This window comes from Lissotriton vulgaris, chromosome 7 (genome assembly GCF_964263255.1).
Source record: "Lissotriton vulgaris chromosome 7, aLisVul1.2, whole genome shotgun sequence".
NCBI classification, from domain to species: Eukaryota; Metazoa; Chordata; class Amphibia; order Caudata; family Salamandridae; genus Lissotriton; species Lissotriton vulgaris.
The window spans coordinates 400,820,601-400,827,064 of record NC_141695.1 but is presented as its reverse complement, the minus strand read 5'-3'; the positions used below and the strand labels follow the sequence as shown (position 1 = coordinate 400,827,064).

The 6,464-nt window shown below is 46.1% G+C and overlaps 2 pseudogenes; both read right to left on the bottom strand.

Annotated features, from left to right (window-relative positions):
• Positions 1-273: 273 nt before the first annotated feature.
• On the bottom strand, positions 274-2,865 carry LOC147701733 (28S ribosomal RNA; annotated as a pseudogene).
• An 867-nt stretch (positions 2,866-3,732) lies between these two features.
• LOC147701732 (18S ribosomal RNA) lies at positions 3,733-5,511 on the bottom strand (annotated as a pseudogene).
• Positions 5,512-6,464: the final 953 nt, after the last annotated feature.

Below are 6,464 nucleotides of genomic sequence, written 5' to 3'. Positions count from 1 at the left end.
GCTCAGGCAAAAGTAGTAACTAGAGTGCTCAGGTGGTAGCTGAAGATGGGCTAGCGCTCAGGAGGCTTCTTCTTAAAGCCCCCCACTGGCTTCTTGACTCCAGCCAACTCTGATGGTGCCTGCTCTGGCCAGTTAGTCCTCCTTTTGACCTGTGAGGAATCTTGTCCCCATCCTTAAACATGGTGGCACAGGGCGGGATGGAGAGCCTCCTTGCCATGCTGCACATGGTGGAGGCAGCCTCCTATATCCCTCCCGCCGGCCTGCTGGCAGGGGCATTCCAGGGGACCATGGGCCTCCACCGACGGAGACAGCCCTGACCCAGAATCAAGTAATCTCCGAATGATTTAGCACCAGGTGCCCCATGAACATGCGGAGTGATGGAGATGACCCCACTTCCATCTGTGCTCTGGTCTCTAAGCGATCGGCTCTACGTACCCGCCTAGAGCCTGGCTATCCCAACCTAACTGAGGCTCCACAGCATTGCAGTATCATTATGGTTTAGCTGGAATTCTGACTCCAAATATAATCCCAAAAATTATATCTTCACCACATTTTCTCCTCAGCCAAGTACATGCAGCAAATTTCTGATCCTGTGGTTCTTCTCGTACTGAGCAGCATTACTATTGCAACAACACATCATCAGTAGGGTAAAAGTAATGTGTCTCATGAAGGTCTAAAGACAGCTCATGTACTCTATCAGTGGGTGAACAATCCAACACTTGTTGAATTCTGCTTCACAATGATAGGAAGAGCCAATATTGTAGGATCAAAAACGTACGTCGCTACGACCGCTTTGCTGCCACGAGCCAGGTATCCTTGTGGTAACTATTCTGACACCTCCTGCTTAAAACACAAAAAGTCAAAAAGATTGTGAGGCTTCATTCTCATGGTCTTTTTCATACTTAAAATTGAGATCAAGGAAGTTTTTGCCCTTCTGCTACAATGGAGGTTTCTGTCCAACCTGAGCACACCTTACGACACCTGCGTTATCGTTTGACAGGAGTATCACCCCTGTCAAACTCACCACTTGCCACTGCCCCGGCAGAGGGTCTTACTGCTGGGTGCCAGGCACTTTGAGCCAGAAGCGAGAGCCCCTCTGGCTCACCCCACCTCACCAGGTAAGTGAAAAAATGCTTAGAGTAGTGGTATTTCACCTGTGGCCCGAGGACCTCCCACTTATCCTAGGCCTCTCATGTCTCTTCATAGTGCCAAACTAGAGTCAAGATCAACAGGGACTTCTTTCCCCACTGATTCTGCCAAGCCTGTTCCCTAGACTGCAGTTTGTCTAGATAGTAGATAGGGACAGTGGGAATCCCGTTCATAAATTCATGAGCATCACTAATTAGATGGCGAAGCATTTGGCTATTCTTGCACTATTGCAGTTGCTCATTCTGGGTTAATATTGCTGCCCGTCAGCACCAAATCATTATTGCTTCCAATAATACAAAGAATGTTTTTCCGGAGTGCAACTATACTTCAAGTTGCCCTCACAAAATATGAATCACATATCTGACAGGGAATGTGCACCTTCCAGGATTTCTCTAGCACTTAGTATTGCTTGTTTTTAACACACTTCTGGATCTTCTAATTACGAATGTCCCATGAAGAGTAAGGTTTGGTTAACATATGATACACATACATATGACCTGTTTTGTTTATGTGCATATTTATTGCACCATGTTCAATATTGTCTATTCTAACCAAAATTTGAATATAACTATATAAGTAAATACATAAACTTTAACATCACCAATAACAGTACCATTCAATGAATACTAATATTAGTTTAATGTCACACTCTATATATAATGATGTAACCTTAATACTATATAACATTATCTAAATTCACACTAAGATGTAAGACTAAACGTGTTTTAGCATTTCTAACTTTACCATTTCGGTTGAAACAAAGCATATTATTCAGTAAGCTGGCATTGGTAATCTAGTAGTTATCCATGAAAACTAGGCACGTTTATGAAGTGTTTATCATGGTAGTAAGACATTCATTTTTCTTGAAAGGGGACAACATTTGTAGTCCTCTTATCAGTTAGAGCAGCATCGTTACATTGAGGCCACATTCGACAACCTACAATGAAACTATGAAATTTCACAGTGGAACGTTTTGTGAGAGTTTTGATTTCTTTATATTGTTCACTGTAATAGTTGACTTTATTTTTACATGCTTGTTTCAGGGCAATTTTGTGAGTTTTTGTAACAGATTGAAACTATCTTCAGTGAGCACATATCAGGTTTTCTTAGTTCACAATTACTATTCTTTAAATTAGGTTCACTGTATGTTAGCAAACCACATCTTTTAACTTGATTAATGAGTAGCTCCAGAAAGAATATATAGATAGTATAGATACAGAGGTAGTTCCCAATGGGACCACTTGACGGTAAAGGCCACTATGACTGAGAGGAGGTTAAGAGCGTTATAGTTACTTCTGCTGTTTACCCAAACTTCATTGAATTACTTCACTTTGACATTTAGAGCACTGGGAAGAAATAACATTGCGTCAACACCCATCTCAGGCCTTCACAATCTTTTGTTTTAATTAAACAGTTACATTACCCTAGTTGGCACCAGTTCAAAATCAGCTTCTAGGTGCTAGCCGAGGCAGAACACCCAGCCATGCCCAGAAAGGGGCACAGGGAGAGGGAACCACCACAGCTGGGGCAATCCACTAGAAGGGCCTGGCTCATGTCCAGAGTTGCTACCGCCCCTAAAAGGTGATGCCTCGTCCAGCAGCAGTACGCGCCCATTCCCGCTTTGCACCACAGCCTGACAAACCCAACCTTTACAGCTAGTTCTTATCCCGCAATTACAGATCTGACTTGTCAACTTCCCTTACCTACATAGTTCCAACATGTCAGAGGCTGTTCACCTTGGAGACCTGCAGCTGATATGGCTACAGCCCAACATGAGATTTACACCATTTCCCCAGGATTTTTAAAGGCCAATGTGAGCTTACCCGATGATGCCCCCGGAACTGCATCACTTTCTAAGGTTTGGACTCCTCTCTTGGAATAAAAGAATTCCAGGGAGATTTGCCCTTTAATAAAGAAAAGAGAACTCCCCCCAGAGTCTCGGGGATCATTTACATTACCACACTAGATGCTGCTGGGGTGTCCATCTCTGCCATATCTGTTCTTGCATTGATGCCTGGCTGCAAGACAGCGAGCCAGACTTTTCACCCATTTAAACTATAGGAATAGGTTGAGATCATTTTGGCCCCAAGACCTACAATCATTCCCTTTACTCGATAAAACTAGGCTTTACGAGCACCAGCTATCCTGAGGGAAACTTCGGAGGGATCCTGCTACTAGATGATTCAATTTGTCGTTCATGCTTCTACCAAGGTCAGACAACTGATTTGCATCTCAGGACAGATAGGAACCTCCAACAGAGTTTCTTCTGGCTTCATCCCGCCCCTGGCATAGTTCACCTAGATCGGGCACCAGATGGCCAATGTAACAGGACTGTAAGGGTGTCCCTGCCAAGGGAGACAATGCAATTTGGTTACTCCGCAGTTGTGTGTTAGATGAGAATGAGCTCCATTTCGGGAGTGCTGCCTCTCACATTGTGACCCACTGGCCTAGTCCTCACCCATGCACCTGACATATGCATACCACTCTGCTGGTCATAACATATGAGGGGAGGGCTTGGGTTCCATCTGGGAGATGGCTGATTGTTCGGACTGGCCCTGTCATTCGCTTGGGCTGCTCCATTGTTAATGATCCTTTTGTAGGTTCACCTGCAGAAACCATGTTATGACTTTTACTTCCTCTTGATCGTCTTCTCATCACTTCACCAGGGCCATTGTCTACCATGGCGGTGCCCATCTGAGACTAAGCCATCCAATTGGTAATGGTGACAGGGGGTGTGTACAAAGGGCAGGGACTTAATCAATGTGAGCTTATGATCCCCAAACGTACTGGGAAATTCTTGTTCATGAGAAATAATTGCAATCCCCTGTCCCTTTCATTAATGGGATTCAGCGGGTTAACCGGCCATGTTGGCTATAGGTAGACACATGCTGATCCTTTCAGTGTAGCGTGCGTGCAGCCTGGGATATATAAGGGCATCACAGACTTGTTATTGCCTCGATCTCATGTGGTTGAACGCCACTTGTCCCTCTAAGAATTTGAAAGCCGACCGTTGGGGGTCTTGTAACTAGTTAGCATGCAGGAGTCTAGTTTTAATTAACCAGACAAATCACTCCACTTACTAAGAACGACCATGCACTATCACCCACAGAATTGAGAACGAGCTATCAATCTGTCAACCCTCTCCATGTTTGGCCGGGTGAGGTTTACCAAGCTGAATCAAATTAAGCTGCAGGCTGCACTCTTGGTTGTGCCCCTCTGTCAATTCCTTAAAGTTTCAACTTGCAACTATATTCCCCCGGAACCCAAAGACTTGGGTTTACCAGAAGCTGCTCAGTAGGTCATGGGAATGATGCTGCCAGATCAATATTTGGCATATTTATGGTCGGAACTACAACCGTATCTGATTGTCTTCAAACTTCCGACTTTCGTTCTTGATTAATGAAAATATTTTTGGTGAATGCTTTTACTTTGTGTTGTCTTGCACCGGTACAAGAATTGTGCGTGTAGCGGCAAAATATGAATGCCCACAGCTGTTCCTCATAATCATGCCCGTTCTGAAAAATAAAATAAAACCAGAGCCCTATTTCATTATTCCTAGCTGAAGTATTCAGGCGACCAGCCTGTGTTGAGCACTCTAATTATTTCAAAGTAAACGCTTAGGACCCTAAGTACACTCACTCAAGAGCATCAATGAAATGCTGAGAGGCAGGGTCTGGGATTGGTGGTAGCTCACCTCACAGCGCACTGGCAAGCTCAATCCCAAGATCCAACTACGGGCTTTGTAACTACATACTCTTTAATATATTCTATTGGAGCTGGAATTACTGTGGCTGCTATCACCAGACTTGCCATCAAATGGATCCTCATTGAGGGATTTAAGGTGTACTCATTTCAACTGCAGATCCTCTAAAGAGTCCTATAATGTTAGTTTTCATCACTATCGCCCGAGTCAGAGGGTGATTTGTGCACCTGCTGCCTTCCTTGGATGTGGCAGCAGTTTCTCAGGTTCCCTCTCTAGAATCAAAACTTGATTTCCCATTAACCTTGGTCACCCAGGGAGGCACAGAAAGTACCATTGAAAGTTAATAGGACAGACATCTGAATTTATAGTCACGGTCACTGCGATGTGCGATTGGCCCGAGGTTATCTAGAGCTACCAAAACTGCCAGGTGAGCACAGATTGGTCTTGATCTGATAATTGCATGCATCCTGGGAGGTCAGCATTCGTCAACATGAATTAGCTCTAGAATTACCACAGTTATCCAGCTAATGGATTGAGCAATCACAGTAACCCTAACTGATTTAATGACCCATTCGCAACTTCGCTGCACCAGCCATATGCATACATGCATGGCTTAATCTTTGAGACAAGCATATATTATTGGCAGGATCTACTAGGTAGTTACACCTGCTGGACAGGAGGAGGAGCTACGCTCCCCTCCCGAACCCACCTTCATGTCCTTCAGGAGCATGCTGTAGGAGCCAGAGCCGGACTGGCCTTAGCAGGCACCTGGCGTTTCCTCGGTGGGCCGCCAGGGTGGGGCCGGTTTTGGGCCCCTGGTTGGGTGTTTTTGTTACCGGGGCTGGCAATATCGGCCCCCTGTAACAAAATTGTCTGAAACCATCCCTAGCAAACAGCTCGGCCACTCCTTCCCTGCCCTCCAGGGGGGACGGCCAAGCAGTTTGCCAGGGTTGGTTTCTGGTCACAGTCCGGTCCTGGTAGGAGCCCTTGGTTACCAGCAGCCAACTGCGGGGGGAAGGGGTCAGGGCAGTCACATAGTCACCAGCAGGCCCAGACTGCTCTGCGACAATGGAAGGGAGAGTTGGGCTGAAGGGCACCCTGAGCAAGACACAGGGGTGCTGACCGCATATCCAGGCCATCTCACGCAACAGTTGTTTGAAGCTGCTGCGAAAATGCCTTGTGTGGAGATGTCCCTTGAGTTGGACAGTCCAGGCAGGGTTGAAGGTCTTTGCTTGAAACAACACCCAAGTTGAGGCAAGCAGTCCATCCCTAAATGGGCAAAAGTGTGCACAATCAATCAGAGTACTGTGCTGGGTAAACTGTCCTTATGCAGGCCACCCTGCATGGGGATGCCAGCTTCACATCCCTACCTGATCTCCGGTAAGGCAGGCTTTGAAGAAAAGGCCCATCGGACAGTGCTGGAAGGCAGTGGCAGACTGGGACCCTCTTGTGGCCGCTTTGGAGAACAAATGGAAGACAAGGTGATCCACAGCAACTTGTGCCTTCTAATCTGGAGGAAGGCTACTTACCAGCGGTACTCCATCTGGGCACTTTGGGACACAACGCGCAGAGGAACCCAGAGTTTCTTAACCCCTTTGACGCTCATGACGAG